Source organism: Gorilla gorilla, chromosome X (assembly GCF_029281585.2).
Source record: "Gorilla gorilla gorilla isolate KB3781 chromosome X, NHGRI_mGorGor1-v2.1_pri, whole genome shotgun sequence".
Lineage (NCBI taxonomy): Eukaryota > Metazoa > Chordata > Mammalia > Primates > Hominidae > Gorilla > Gorilla gorilla.
The window spans coordinates 40,149,291-40,166,202 of NC_073247.2; the positions used below are offsets into that span (position 1 = coordinate 40,149,291).

Genomic DNA, 16,912 nt, shown 5'->3' on the forward strand with positions numbered 1-16,912 from the left:
CTTGGAAATAGAAAGGATAAGTGATTCTAGGACAAATGTGAGAATCCATGTATGTATTTATAGGCGTGATACCCAGGCAGAATTATTAATATCCTCCCTTGGGCTCCCATAGCGCTGTGTCCATACTTCCATCATGACACTTCACTTCAAATTAATTTTCTTTCTATCCCGTTGGGTTATTAGCCTTTTGAAGTAGATGGTGCTATTATTTTTATTGATTATCAAGTCCGAAGAAGGAAGAGCTCAATACATGCTTGTTGAATAAAGTCTACTTTGAGAAAGTTATGCTCATTATGCTTTAATATTCTGCAAGAGATACAAAGAAAAGAAGGAAGGAAATCTGAGAGCTATCAGTTGACTGGATGCTCGAATTGGATTACTTTTAGGGCAATGCTCTTGGTTGTGCCTAGACTTGTAATAATAACTCTGATTTCATCTTATCTAGAAAAACTTAAAAGAAAATAGTCCAGGACTGAGAAAGCTATTTTTCATTTTCTTAAATAATTGGCACCTTTGAAAGGCTCCAGAAACTACAGTTTTGGAAGCCTCTAGGAATAAAGATTTCTTATTTCCTGGACCTGGCATATAGTTTTAGTAAAGGAAATGAATTATTCTAGATCCCAACCAATTGTCTTCAATCAAATAACTCCCTGACAGAAATGAGGCAAAATTTTAATCACTAATTTAACCTTTGCAATAAAATTCCTAAGAAAGAATTTTGTCAAAGGCAGAGAAAAAAATCTACAGTATCAACACTGAATATACAAAGTGTACTCAATGTTTTTAAATCAGGAAGTATGCATCTTTTTATCTTTGGTAGTTTTTTTTTTTTAATTAACAAAACTTCACCATCAAGACTCCACTCAAATTATTGTAGGTTATCCTAGAAGTTTGAGAAATACAAATGGGATAATATAGAAAAGATTATAAAGTTTGTATTCCATGAGATTTTGCAATTTACTCTTCATTGATACAGAAACAAGTATTGAAATCTCTAAGCTATTCAAGATAGTAATATGCAGTGTATTTGGGAAAGTGAAATTACAGCACACAAGCATTATCTCAGTTTAAAAAGTTGGTGTAGGTGGTGTGTTGCATAGCTTAATGTTTGTCTTCTAAAGAAATGCATTTAGTTCCCATTCTTTCTTGATAACCTCTATGTTATCATATCTAATTCTTTGTGATAAAATGCTCTCTGTTTTAGTTTCATGAACCACAGTCAATTTTGTTTTCCTTTGCAAGCAAAGAACGAAAAGATCAAATCTCTCTCTGTGCTAGACTGTGGATCTCTTCCTAGCTTGGGTGGCCATCCCAAAGTCATTTTTGCATCTTCCTCTCCCACTGGCCTGAAAGAGTCAACTGGAACCCATTCAATGCTGTTTGTATTCATCAACACTTAATTCATCAACACTTAAGAAGGAGGATTTTCCACCTTCTTTCTTTTAAAATATTTTATTATACCTAAATGAGTATCTTAGTCTGTTCAGGCTGCTATAACAAAACACCACAAAGTGGATAACCTGTAAACAACAGAAACTTCTTTCTCACTGCTCTGGAAGCTGGAAAGTCCCAGATCAGTGTGCCAGCAGATTCAATGTCTGGTGAGGATGTGCTTCCTCATAGACAGCCCTCCCTCACATGGTGAAAGGAGAAGGGATCTCTCTCAAGACTCTTTTGTAAGGGTACTAACTGCATTTGTGAGGACTTCATCCCTATGACCTAACCACCTCCCGAAGACTCCCATCTCCTAAAACCAGCAACTTTGGAGTGAGGATTTCCACATATGAATTTTGGGGGGACATAAACATTTAGATCATAGCAATGACTATATAGTAAAATTCTATTAATTCAGGTTTATTGGGAGAAAGGTGGTTTGAATTTAGTGGGAAGGACTTCGTTGCTGTAGATATCTAAATTCAAATCACCTTATTAAGAATTGTCAATACAACTATTTCACTACCAGTCTCTTATTAGAAATGCAACATTTAATACTCCAGAGAAAATAGTTTCTCCAGACTTTTTTTTTTTTTTTGAGACAGAGTCTTGCTCTGTCACCCAGGCTGGAGTGCAGTGGTGCAATCTCGGCTCACTGCAAGCTCCGCCTCCCGGGTTCACACCATTCTCCTGCCTCAGCCTCCTGAGTAGCTGGGACTACAGGCGCCCACCACCATGCCCAGCTAATTTTTTGTATTTTTAGTAGAGACAGGGTTTCACCCTGTTAGCCAGGATGGCCTTGATCTCCTGACCTCGTGATCCACCCACCTCGGCCTCCCAAAGCGCTGGGATTACAGGCGTGAGCCATCGCGCCCAGCCCTCTCCAGACGTTATTTAAATGGATACCACTTTTAAATATTTAACTGTTCTATCCTTTTTGACATATTAAATTTGCATTTTGACTTCTAAAAATGTAAAATGTGCATCAAAATTATACATTTTTGGTTTAAATATTTGAATCATAAATGGCCAATATTGAAAATATGTTTTTTCACTATATTGAAAATATGTTTTTTCAATATATTGAAAATATGTTTTTTACTATATTGAAAATGTGTTTTTTCAATATATTGAAAATGTGTTTTTTCAATATGTTGAAAATTTTTTCAATATATTCCTGTTGTAAGAATCTGTATAGTGATGGGTTAATACAAGTAAATGGAAGCATTAGATTGTGATCTTTAACTAAACAAGCACTTTTTGTCATTGTAATTGCCTTGGGACTAATGTATGTGACTATTACATTTGTTTCCAACATGATTTTATTTATTTATTATTTGTATTTATTTTTTTTCCAGCTCTTGGTTGTGCTTAGACTTGTAATAGTAACTCTGATTTTTCACCTTATCTAGAAAAGTTTCACCTTATCTATCTAGTTTCACTCTGTCACCCAGACTGGAGTGCAGTGGCACAATTAGGATTCACTGTGGCCTCAACCTCCATGGGCTCAGGTGAGCCTCCCATCTCAGCCTCCTTGGTAGCTGGGACTACATACGTGTGCCACCATGCCCAGCTATTTTTTTCTATTTTGTAATTTTTTGTAGAAACAGGGTTTTGCCATGTTGCCCAGGCTGGGCTCGAACTCCTGGGTTCGGGCATTCTGCCTGCCTCAGCCCCCACAAAGTTCTGGGATTACAGGCATGACCCACCATACCTGGCCTCAACATGATTTTATACCTATTTGAAAAGACATGCTATATGTCATAGATATTCAGTTAAAATAAATTAGCCGGGCATGGTGGTGGGCACCTGTAGTCCCAGCTACTCGGGAGGCTGAGGCAGGAGAATCGCCTGAACCCGGGAGGCGGAGCTTGCAGTGAGCCAAGATTGTGCCACTGCACTCCAGCCTGGGTGACAGAGCAAGACTCCGTCTCAAATAATAATAATAATAAAATAGTTCAGTTGATTGCAGCTAATTAAATCACACACACAACCACAAAACTCTATTCAAGTAATATTCAGTACAAAACTAATGGATACAAAAAGGAGAAGATTTAGTATTAAGGGTCAGATAGCACTGCCTTGATCTTTCCGAGAAATTATAATTATTGGCAACTGAACTTCTAGGTGTTAATTAGTGTGACAGAAAAATCAAGCCCTTTCTCACCTTACTGTGACTAATTATATAGTTGTATGAGTTTTAATCTCTTCCCATTCAATCTCAAAATGGTGCCTCAAACATGTATTTCCTCAGAAGCTTAAGGATAAGGCAGATATAGTTTTGGTTGTAACTTTTTTTTTTTTTTTTTGAGACAGAGTCTCACTCTGTTGCCCAGGCTGGAGTGCAGTGGCATGATCTCTGCTCACTGCAAGCTACGCCTCCTGGGTTAACGCCATTCTCCTGTCTCAGCCTCCTGAGTAGCTGGGACTACAGGCGCCCGCCACCACACCCTGCTAATTTTTTTGTATTTTCAGTAGAGACGGGGTTTCACTGTGTTAGCCAGGATGGTCTCGATCTCCTGACCCCGTGATCCGCCCACCTCGGCCTCCCAAAGTGCTGGGATTACAGGCATGAGCCACTGCGTCCGGCCTGTAACTTTCAATAAACTATTTATTTCACTGAATTCTAGGCTTCTGAAGGTGTATACTGATATGTGGGCAGTGGAAAAATACATATAAAAGTTAAAATGTTTTATGTTCATAAGATCATAAGAATGTTATTACTCTGGTGATACTGAAGTCCAATGAATCTGAAATAGCATTCTTAATCTTATGCTGATGGTGTCTTGTTAGCTTTGTCATCTGTGTAGGCAAGGAGGAACCTCACGGTCAGTCACTTCAGCAAATCTGAGCTTTACGTGGGTGATAGTTTCAGGAGTAGAAAGGAATCATGTCATTTTTTCACTCTTTTCCAAACCTTTATGGTGATGTAATATTGAATGAATTTACAGACACTAATGATTTTATGTCTGTCAATCCTATCTCACAAATATTTGTCTGCTGCATGATACCCATTCTTAATGATAACACCAGCAAGATACCTAACCTTCAGAAATACTCTCAAGCTTTGCTACTGGGATTGTATATTAGTAATATCATTTTAAAAAACTGTCAGTATCTAATAAGGTTGAACATATATAATTCATCCTTTTCTTTCCTAGGTATATTTCCAACAGAAACATATACAATATACACAAGTATGTTCATAGTAGCACTATTGGTAATAGGCCAAAATTTTAAACTACCTAAAGGTCCATCAACAGTAGAATAAATTGTGATACATTCACGTAATGGAATAACTTACAGCAATAAAAATAAATGAGTTCCGATTTCACACAACAATATGAGTGACTCTCACAAACATAATATTATGTGAAAGAAGCCAGAAAAAAAGAGTATATAATATATTATTTCATTTACCTAAATTTCCAAAACAGTAAAATTAATCAATATTATTAGAAATCAGAATAGTAGTTACCTTTGCTGAGAAGAGGTGGAATGGAAACAGAAGAGAAGAGCTTCTGGCATGTTGATCTAATGTTCTATTTCTGAATCTGGTTGGTAGTTATGTGTGTATGTTCAGTTTGTGACAATTTATCGAGATATATATATATATATATATATATATATATATATACACACACACACACAAACACACACACACACACACACACACACACACATATGCTAAATTGAACTCCAATATTTAATTTGTGCTTATATTAGTTTCCTAGGGCTGCTGTAGCAAATTACCACAAGCTGGGTGGCTTGAAACAACAGAAATTTATTCCCTCACAGTGCTGATGGCCAGAAGTCTGAAATAAAAGTTGTATCAGGGTTGTTTAATTCTGGAGGCTTGTAGAGAGAATCTGTTCTATGCCTGTATTCCTAGCATCTAGTGTCTGTCAGCAATCTTTGTTATTCATTGGCTTATAGATGTATCACTCCAATCTTTGCCACCTTTTCCACATTATCTTCCTTCCTGTGTTCTCTTCTCTTTTGTCTCTGGTAAGGCCACTGGCCACTGGTTTTACCCAGCACCCATCTGGGTAATTGAGATTTTTAACTTAATTATATCCACAAGGGCGCTTTTTTCCAAATAAGGCCACATTCACAGGTTCCTGGGTGACATGCCATTTTGGGGGCTACTAATTAATCCACTACAGTGTTCCTTCCCCAAACCCCACAGAAATCATGATAGCGGAAATATAAAAATATTGTACAGACAAGAAGATTTAAGAAGGGTTAAATACAGATGAGATAGGTTCAAGATTTTGAAAGATCATGAGTCAATATTACTTGATTCAGCAAAATGCAGGAATTAAAGTTAGTTGCCAGTGCGAAGCAACTCCAGGCAGTCTCAGGATCTGGAGATACGAGGTACTTCTGGATTCAGGGGTAAAGGCTGGGGCTTAACATAGTAAATTTGGTTAACAATCTACTTAAGAAAGTTAAAGTCTTAGATCAATATCCCCACTCTGGGCATCAAGTGAATATAACCATCCTATATTAAGGCAGAAAGAAAAGATAATTACAGCTTTATAAAAAAAATAGAGAGGAGTCAAAGTGGCTCTGGACTAGTGGACATGAAGAATTGCTGAGGGAGGGTGAGGTACTGTACTCAAACAAGGAAATAAAGAAGCAGCCTATAATTTTAATGGTGTAGACTCCCTCCTACCATCCCTCTATGCTTATCTACCAGGACCCTGGCAGTTGGGCTCATACCCTAGTCACGAGATTCTTCTCCGCAGAAAACACTCCAACCCAAGAGAAAAGACCTGCCTTTGGTGTGGGTGTGGTGATGGTAGTGGTGGCAGGGGGTGTCTCCAAATGAAAATATCAAAACTTCCCTGATCTCATACCCTGGAGTTCAATTAGCAATCACCATCCTTCTGCACACAAAGCTTTCATTCAGCTTTTCATTACCTCACTTATAAATAGCAGTGGTCAGCCAACAGTTACAAGATATTTGAGGAAAGCTTGCACTGTAAAAGACAGAGATTTTTTAAAAATGAGTGTACAGATAAAACGAACTATTAGAAAATAAAGACTATTCAGGGAGATGAAAACTTCAAAAAATTACAGTGAATATTCTCAAATACGTTAAAGAAGCATTTTATAACATCCAGAATGCTATAAAAATGAACATTGAGGGAACTAATAAGAACTCTTGAGAGATTAAAATATTATGGCATAAATCCCCCAGAAGGTAGAATAAATTATCAAAGAGAGGACAAGATTTTTTTCAAAGGAGGATTGATACAGGAGGTCTGGTTAATAGGAATTTTGAATACCTGAAAAAAATGAGAGAAATAGAGAAGGGAGAAATTATCAAATAAGTGATGCAAGAAAAATTTATTTAATTAATAAGCCTGGTTTTCCATGTTTAAAGGGTTCAACAGGTGACCAGCAAAAGGAAATTAAGGTAACTGACATCAAGGCATAGCGGCCAGAAATGTTAGGACACCAAGAGTAAAGATTATAAAAACTTTTCCAAAGGTGTTAGAGGAAGGTGATACACAATATGACACAAATCAGAGTACCACTGACTTCTCAGGAGCAACACTTGAAGCAGCAATCAATAAAGTAATGTCTTCAAAGTTTCGAGAGACAATTACTAATTGTTTTTCACTTATAATTCTAAATCTGAAAGATCAGATAGAAATTTTCAGGCCAACAAGTTCTCAAAAAACATAACTACAATGTATCATTTCACAAGAAAGTTCTGGAGGTTATATGTTACCAAAATGAGTGAATAAACTGGCAAAGAAGAGTTGAGAACCAGACAGCACGGAACACATTGATAAAAAAATATATTAATTAAAGAGAAAACCTCTTGAGAGAAATGTGTGGATTATAAGCAACAGAGAAAACAGAAACAGAAATATATAGAAGAAAATCATTTTCAGTGAATTAAATCATTAGTAAATTTAGATGTTGAATATGTAAATGGATGCTTCCGGAAAAAAAACCCCAAAAACTAAAGATCTCTAAACAACTTGCTATATGTTTCTGCCTTTTCTATTTCTTTGATTGATATGCCCTTTCTCCATCCTCATTGTAGGTACGCTAGTCATTCAAAGACTCATCTTAAAATGTAATCCCTTCAAAAATATAGGAAGATATCCATATGTCCTTGGTTAAGGAGAGCTTTCTTAGCGTAGACCCAAAATACAGCAATAAAAATAGAAATTAAAATCTGACCACATTATAATGTTAGTCTTATAACAAAGTCTAAAGCAAAAAAAAAAATCATAAACATGTTTAAGAGGTGAATGACAGAGTGAAAAATTAAATTTCCAATGGATAATATGACAAAAAATGGTATGTAAAATCTGTAAAGTTTTCTAAGTCAACAGGAAAGATATCAAATGCGATAAACTCGTGCAAAAAGTGGTCAAAGTTATAGTATTATAATTCACGGAAGATAAAATCCAATTATGAGAGGATGTTCAACTTCTACTTTTATCAGTAAACAACAACTTAAAACAATAGTGAGTTCCTATTTTTCACCCATCAGATTGACTTTTAAAATCTGTTCATCACGTGTTAGGGAACATATAAGGAACGTTTTAATCTCAGATATTGCCAGTAAGAGTATACATTTGCACAACCATTTTTGGAACTATTTAGCAACAGCTCATAAAATTGAAAATCTGGATGCCTTATTACAACATTAATCATATAATTTATTATTCATTCTAGGACACCTTTGAACATGAAAGAGAGCACTATTAAAATGTATGCCAGAACAAAGGCATAAACTGGAGTTATCCCAGGCTAATCTCCTATACTGTCACCCTCTGTATGATCCACTTAGTGTATAGAACCTAGTTAGCTTCTTGTCCATGTGTACTATGTGTATGTAAAGCTACTCTTTGTCAAATAGTTTATAACAGCAAAAAAAATTAGGAACAGGCTGGGCACTGTGGCTCATGCCTGTAATCCCAGCACTTTGGGAGGCCGAGGTGGGTGGATCACCTGAGGTCAGGAGTTCGAGACCAGCCTGGCCAACATGGAGAAACCCCGTCTCTACTAAAAATACAAAATTAGCCGGTGGTACAAATACAAAATACAGGTGGCACATGCCTGTAATACAGCTACTCGGGAGGCTGAGGCAGGAGAATCGCTTGAACCCAGGAGGCAGAGGTTGTGGTGAGCTGAGATGGAGCCATTGCACTTCAGCCTGGGCAACAAGAGGGAAACTCCATCTCAAAAAAAAAAAAAAAATTTAGGAACAGTCTGTCAAAAGGAAACTCAATAGATAAAATAGATAACACAGAATAGTAAATAATAAGGAAAACAGATGAACTACATTTCTCTGTATATCAGTACCAATAGACATCCAGTACACACACTTAGGTATAAATAGAAAATTCAAAATTCCAGAATATTCATTAACATATATAACATTATATATCTCTTATGTTATATATATAACATATATATATATACACATCAAACATTACATATGTTAATTGATGTAAGTACAAGTATAAAAATGGAATGGAAGAATATACCTCAAATTTATAACAGTGGTTGTCTCTGGCAATTTAGAAAAGATCTGGATGTGGTTTAAGGAGAATTAAGCTATATTAATAACGTTTAATTTCTTTAAAAATAATCTGAAGCAAATATGACAGATTTTAAAGTTGATATATATGAATTGGAGAAGGTATATATGTATGTTTTAAATTTTTTTGTATATTTAGTGATTTTTTTTCTCAAAGTAAAAACAAAATAAATCCTCTTTCATGAAGCTTTCCTTGATCTCTTTGAGCCAAACATCTCTGTGTGTCCTCTGTATGCCTCTAACACTATAGCTCTCATAAGAGTTAAGCTTTCTGCCTATGGAGTTTATCTCTCCCATTACATTGGAAAAGCTTAATTGAAAAAGCAGTATCTCATCCCCTTTTGTATCTCTCCACAGCACCTGATCAGATATCTGTTGCATAGTAAATACCCAATAAGATTTTATTAAACACAATACCAAAGGAATAGAATGGTGTACATAGAAACACTTGCTCTTTTTAGGCAACTCTAGAAAAATGTTAAATTTTTCATTTTTTCATGCTTTTCTTCACACAGCGGACCTATGTTTTACACCTATGTTATGTTTCTATTGACATACTTTTAGAATGAATACTTAGAAAATATAGCGCTTTGTAATAATATACATGGTCCTGGCATATTGGAGATACACCAGACACTAATTGCTGAACCAAATGTAGGCTAGCTTGGTAATCAAAGGGAATTGTTTTGATTTCTCCTGTCTCATATATATCTGTTATTTGTCCTAATGCTGAGCTCTAGACTGCTGAATGAATGGTGACATTTTTCTTGGTTACTCCATTGTGCCACCTTACCTCCATTTGTCACTCTAGTAATGTTAACATCTGCTCTCAACACCAATTAACTTTTTTTTTTTTTTTGAGATGGAGTTTCACTCCATCGCGTAGGCTGGAGTGCAGTGGCACAATCTCGGCTCACTGCAACCCCCGCCTCCCGGGTTCAAGCGATTCTCCTGCCTCAGCAATTAACATTTAGTAAACATCTACTGGGTCCATAGTAGAATGTCAGTTACTTGCTGCTCATTTAAAGACTAGTTGTTAAGCAAAACTTGAATACAATATGGCATTTGCTTTGAGTTTATTTTTTTTAATTTCAAGTTTCATGGCTTTTGTTTTTCCATTCTCATAAATAAAACATATGCTTTTATTCCTTGACAGTTATCAGAGTTTGTTCAGTTGAACAATGCCCAACTTGCAAATGAATACTTTTGCAAATACATATGGTGGATATACAAATACATATGTGAATTCATTTGGCTCTAATGTGAACTTATTGAATGTGCTATGTCGAGTTATCTTTTATCAAAAGAACTGTTAGTAACTGAGGACATCAAAAAATTATGCTTGCTCATACATACATAAATGCTATATTTAGGTTTTAAGCTAGCTTTTAAAATGTCTTCTTTGCCCGCTACTTACACTAACAGGATTTCCTTGTTCTTGAAAGTGAAATATATTTTTAAGAACAGGTTTTAAGGCCAGGCGTGGTGGCTCACGCCTGTTATCCCAGCACTTTGGGAGGCTGAGGCGGGTAGATCACAAGGTCAGGAGATCGAGACCATCCTGGCTAACAGGGTGAAACCCCGTCTCTACTAAAAATACGAAACATTAGCTGGGTGTGGTGGTGGGCGCCTGTAGTCCCAGCTACTCGGTAGGCTGAGGCAGGAGAATGGCGTGAACCCAGGAGGCGGAGCTTGCAGTGAGCCGAGATCGCGCCATTGCACTCCAGCATGGGCGACAAAGCGAGACTCCGTCTCAAAAAAAAAAAAAAACAAAAAAAAGGTTTTAAAAAAATTTTTAGATTTTTTTGTTTGTTTGTTTCCAGTTTTCTCTGCTGTTTCAGACTTAGCACTAGACATGCCTGGCTCTAATCGTCCTCTTAGATTGTTATTCAGCTTTCCTTTGAGACAATATTTTGCACAAAGTGTGTTCTCTTAGCTGGTTGATTCCAGTGATGGCTGGAATCTATGCATAGTGTGGTGTTTCACAGTTAGACCTGACTAGTTATCCTGGCACTTTGAAACAGTTGGTTTCAGGTACCCTTCCACACATACATACAAAACATGTGCTGATGATAGCACTGACTTTTCAGAGTGGTCTTTTCATCATAATTAAATGTTTTTTTTTTTTTTTTAAAAAAAAGCCTGAATACACAATCTGTGCATGGCTTTGATGATTCTGTAGTTAAGAAGGGCAGGAACAGCCTTGGGGAACACTTACTAACTTGGCATCATGAAGAAAGTCACAAGCACCTCCAGATGAGCAGAAAAGCAAGATTATTTCATTCATTTTACGTCCACAATACCACATGGACTGGCTGGTCAGTTACTTGCCCATGTTGTCAAAGCTAACCTTTAAAGACAATTCATCTGGCTAAAAATCAAATACCTTATACCCAGAGTATTAGATATGCATCAGCGGGTGGCCAGGGTCTTAAGGCAGGAAGTATATTATAGGTGGCCTGGTATTTTGCAGGCTCTTCTGAGCCAGAAGCATTTTTTATCTGAAAGGTTTTGGAAATTATGCTCAGCCCCTGGCATCTTTTTGGTCCTCTCTTGATCGCTAGTCCAGCTGTTGAATGAAAAGAAATGAAGCTGAAGAGGCATCACTGTGGCTACAGCTGGTGTTACGGAGGTTGGTGTCATGCTACAAGATAACACACACATCTTTGTTACTCATGTGGAAGGCTGCCTTGCTGTGCATTTCCACGGCTGTCAGAAAGATTGATTCCTGAAATACTTTGAAAAAATGCTAAGTACTAGCTACCTTGGGTATTTACCCAGGGGCACCACAGCTGCCTGGCATCGTAGTATGGCAGCTGAACAGTAATCACTGCTATTTCTCTGATTTGTTTGTGTCTTTGTCAGCATCTGAGAGGAGGGAGGTTCAATCCCAGAGTGGGGCCCTCACTCCCCAGTGATCTCATTCAGCCCATGGCTTTAAATACTCTGCAATGCTAATGACTCCCAAATTTATATCTCTGGCCCTGATGTCATCCCTGCATCCCAGACTCAAATATCCGGCTGCCTATTAAATAGCACTGCTTTGATGTCTATGAGGTATCTGAAATTTAACATAAGCAAAACCAAATTTCTGATCTGTCCACCCATATATGACCCAACTTATCATCCCACCATCTTCCCACAGGAGTAAATGGCAACTCCATTCTTGTGGTTGCTCCAGCCAAAGCCTTGTGATCATCCTTGACCCCTCCCTTACTTTGTATCCCACATCCCAAGGTATCCACCTTGAAAGTGGATTCAGTACATGAACACCTCCCTACTGCTGCTGTCTTAATCCAAACCAATGACAAATCTCATCTGGACGATTGTAATTGCCTCCTAACATGTCAACCTGCTTCCTTTTCCCAATAGTGTACTTTCCCATGGCAGTAAAAGGGAATCCTTAAACACAAATTACATTACATTATCTTCTGCTTAGAAATCACCAGTGGCCAGAAGCAGTGGCTCACACCTGTAATTCCAGCACTTTGGGAGGCCAAGGCAGGAGGATTGCTTGAGCACAGGATTTTGAGATGAGCCTGGGTCACAAAGTGAGAACCCCATCTCTTAAAAAAAAAATTAAAAATTAGCTAGGCATGGTGGTACGCATCTGTAGTCCCAGCTAATTTGGAGGCTGAGGTGGATGCATCAGCTGAACCCAGGAGATCACGGCTACAGTGAGTCACGATCGCGCCACTGCGCTCCAGCCTGGGCAACAGAGTGAGACCCTGTCTCAAAATAAACAAACAAACAAAGGAAATCACTAGCGAATTTCAATCCCAAGGTTCAAACCACATCTGTAAAACCATAAGCGATCAGACTGTCTCATATTTGTTTGCTTATCCTTCTGTTATTTCCTTAGCCGATTTCCTTAACTCATTCACCTGCGTATTCAATGGCCTTTTCATTTCTCTTCCAATAGTTTCCACCTAAGTACCTTTGAACTTGATCATCTCTATGACTGGAATGCTCTTCTCCCAGGTGTTTACATGGCCTGGTTCCTCTTTTCATTTAAAGCCCATGCCCACTCAAAGGCCATATCTCCTTGTCAGTGAGATCTTTCCTCACCAGCCTTTATAAAATATATCACTGCTCCCAATGGTCTCTTATTCTGCTGTATTTTCTTAATGGACTTGATAATCCTGATGCCTTTTCCCACTGAATGAAGGCTTTGTTTTGTTCACTGCCAGTTCTCCAGCACCAAGAACCGTGTCTAGTGCACAAAGGGCTTTGATAAGCATCTGTGGAAAGTGCAAACATTCACCTGACTCTTCTTTCTATCTCTATCTCCACCAGCTGTAAAACTGTGCTTAGAATCCCTGAACATTTTATTTTAATGAAATTACCTCTGCAATATCTTTAGCTCTTCAGTGGAAAAATCTTTCAAAATCCAGGGTCTCATGGAGCTCATGTCTCCATCTCTGACTTAAATAGTCCATGAAACACATGATTCTGGAAACTGAGATTGTGAAAAGCAGATCTTGCTGCACCCTCCGGTCTTTGTGTGGTCTCTAGCACTTGGTGCCATAGTGACAGTGTCTGGGTAGAACAGATGTTTTTAGTGATCTGAAAATCACTATAAAGAAAAGGCATTTCCTACATCTTGGAGAGAAACTTGAAAGTTCACAAACATGTTAAGTCTAACAATTTCTTAGACTTGCCATTTGCTTTTATCCACTTTCAGGATAACCGTAATGTTTGCAACTCATCTTCTGTGTCTCCCCCAAATAATTCATGTTTCCTTTTCCTCCTTGTCTTATATTTCAATGAGTGAGAAGTGAGGCATCTTACTCTTATTTTGTATTAAAGCCCTGCGCTAATATTTCTAACATTCTCTTTTACGATTTAGTTAGGTTTCAGAAGTGAGAGGGATAGTTTTGTTCTGTTTTCCATGAGTTTTCTAGTTCTTTGAGAGGAAGAGGGACCACGAAATTCAATATTAGTGTTTGTCATAATACTCAGCAAAAGCCTTGCCTGTGGTATACACTCAATAATATCTGTTCATTTGGGTTTTAACTTTTTTCAAATCTCCTCAGTGTTATAATTACCTGTCCTTTTCATTAGAAAACCAAACCTGATTAGCAATTGTTTTTCAAGAGAATAAGCCACTCGCCTTCTCTAATAGTATTGGATTGGATATCAACTAAGGCATAGCTTCCCAACGGATGTGCAGTGGCACATGACTGTACTCCAAATGGATTTCAAATGTGCTCAGACAATGATTCCTGTAAGCTCTCAGGGGCAGCTGGAGGCTCTAGACCAATCATTTCTAACCACAAGATTGTGTATTCCAGGGTGCTCTACAAAAATTATAATTTCCATTATGTGCTACGGCATGAGAAATGTTGAGAGTTAGTCTAGTCCAGTACTGCCTAACTAAACTATCTGTGCAGTCATGGAAATGTTCTAGATCTTCCTTCCAATAAGGTAACCACAGTGCAGCTGGAATTTAAACTCTAAACTATATAAACTAGTAGGAACCAAAGATGAAAAATAAGCACAATTCAGCAATTTATCAGACTCAACAAATATTAATTTGAGGTGTTAACAACCCACAGTGGTACCAGCAGGCAGAAATTAAATTAATATATCACTAACTTGAGAATAAAGGCATCAAAGGAAACCTCATCTTTTAATGTGGCTAACATTGTTGGATATTAGCTGGCTGATGCTAGCTATGTATGCTTTTTCTCTTGTTGTCTTCTTTTTGTTTGATGATGTGGCAAATGACAGTGCTGTTGCCTGAAAATGGCTTCAAAGTCACACCTGCATGTCTTACTGTATTGGGTTTAGGTGAATTCTGGTGTCTGTGTTGTTCCTCTAATGGGGCCTGGAGCAATCTAATAATTTGCATTTGGGTCCTATAGACCATATGGTGTTTATCACCCACTTCTCCATCTTAGATGATCTGCCAATCATTGATGAGGTGAAAGCTGTGTTTGGCAGTGCTTTCATGCTAGGTTAATCATTGTGGAATTAGCTATTGTTTGTAGCACTTTTTAATCCAAGCAAGAGTATTCTGGAGTCTGTACATCTGTAAGTCAAAACTTACAACCTAACGTCAATTTACAATGAGGAAAAGCAAGTTAGATAACATATTGCATATTCATAAATTACTCCTAAGAGATAATTAGTACCTGGCCTCCACTTCATGATTCCTCTGTTTGTTAGTTCTTACAATACAATGGTTGTGGAGATGCCTATTTGATCGTATTTCTCAAGGAGACTCTGATCCAGTGTGTTCCACTGCCTCATTAACCTCTGCCCTCAAAATACACCAAGTCAACCTCTGTTTCTTTATTCATGCTGCTCCCTCTTTCTGGAATGGCCCATCCCACCTTTCTTCTCAGGTACATTTTAGCCTTACTTATGGAGGCATTGAAATCTTTAATATTAGTATTAATGTACACTAGCATTTATGGAACACATTTTTTTGTGTGTGTCAGTCGTAATACCAGCCACCTTAACTAGGTATTTCACTTAAACGTCACAACAGGACTTCAAGATATATTTTTTCAAGATATATATATTTAATACCTATCTCATAAATGAGGAATCTGAGCTTCAAATATGTGAAGCAATTTTCATAAAACAATTTTGTAATGAAGTAGAGTAAGGTTTTAAGCTAGGACTTCCTGACTCTAAAGTCTTTGTTCTTTCCATTGCAAATAAAGAAGACAAAGAAGTCTATTAAAGGTATGTAATGAAGGAATCTGTTCTCCATTAACCTTGTACTCACTTGAGACACAGTTGAAACACAGTAAAACAGCTTTGTAGATTGCTTGCTTGGCTTATTGATTTCCAAATCCTGTTTTCTTTTTGCTACCATCTTACTTCCTGTGTCATAGTGGAAACCAACAAAAGAATTAATTCTTTGTCAAGTGTGTGAGGAAGAGCATGGTGGACCAGAAGTCTTGGTCCTTCCTGGGCAAACAGATACATTGTCTTCTGCACCTATACATGTCCCTCATTCGTGAATTTCGCCCTCTGATTTATATCCTATCTGTTCTATCTTTTAACTAAGAACTGTGAAATCACCCATATCCAGGACTACATGGCTTATCTTTTTATTAAACATTGTCTATCATGTGTTTTGTTTTTTTTGTTTTCTTTTGTTTTTGTTTTTGAGACACCTGCTCACTCTGTCAACCAGGCTGGAGTGCCGTGGCGTGATCTCGGTTCACTGCAACCTCCGCCTCCCATGTTCAAGTGAATCTCCTGCCTCAGCCTCCTGAGTAGCTGGGACTACAGGCATGCGCCACCTTGCCTGGCTAATTTTTGTATTTTTAGTAGAGATGGGATTTCACCATGGCGGCCAGGCTGGTCTCAAACTCCCGACCTCAAGCAATCCTTCTGCCTTGGCTTCCATAAGTGCAGTGATTACAGGCAAGAGCCACCACGCCCAGCCTCTATCGTATGTTGTTGAATTCTTGGTCATGCCTATTCAATCAGAGTGTAAATTGCTTGTGTGTAGTATCTTATTTGGTCTTGCCCTATGGCACCAGCTCAAATGCTAGGCTAATCACTGGCAGTTTTTACATATTGTTGATTATGTGAATGATTATCTTCACATTATAACTAGACAAAAAGAGAAGTAAAACAATTAGATATTTTCCCCAGAGATGAGTGAAATAACTGAATAAACTAACTCTTGTTCATAAATCTCTTAAAGAAGGATGACAAATTTATCTTGTAAACACACAAATAACTGGTACCTAATATTTTTCAATGGGGTGGAGGGTGGAGTAGGATATCAGAATAGGACTCTCCAGCCATTGTCTCCCTGAAGAAACTTTAATTTGAACAACTATCCATGCATGAAAACATCTTCACCAGGGCTAAGGAAATCAGGTGAGCAATCAAAGTACTAGGTTATAGTGTAATACTAAGAAAAGACACATCAAA

General features: G+C 37.7%; 1 protein-coding gene across 1 annotated transcript in view; it reads left to right on the forward strand.

Annotated features, from left to right (window-relative positions):
• The window catches only part of IL1RAPL1 (interleukin 1 receptor accessory protein like 1), a 1,375,176-nt gene that overhangs the window by 1,043,016 nt on the left and 315,248 nt on the right, over positions 1-16,912 (forward strand). The window lies entirely within an intron of this gene.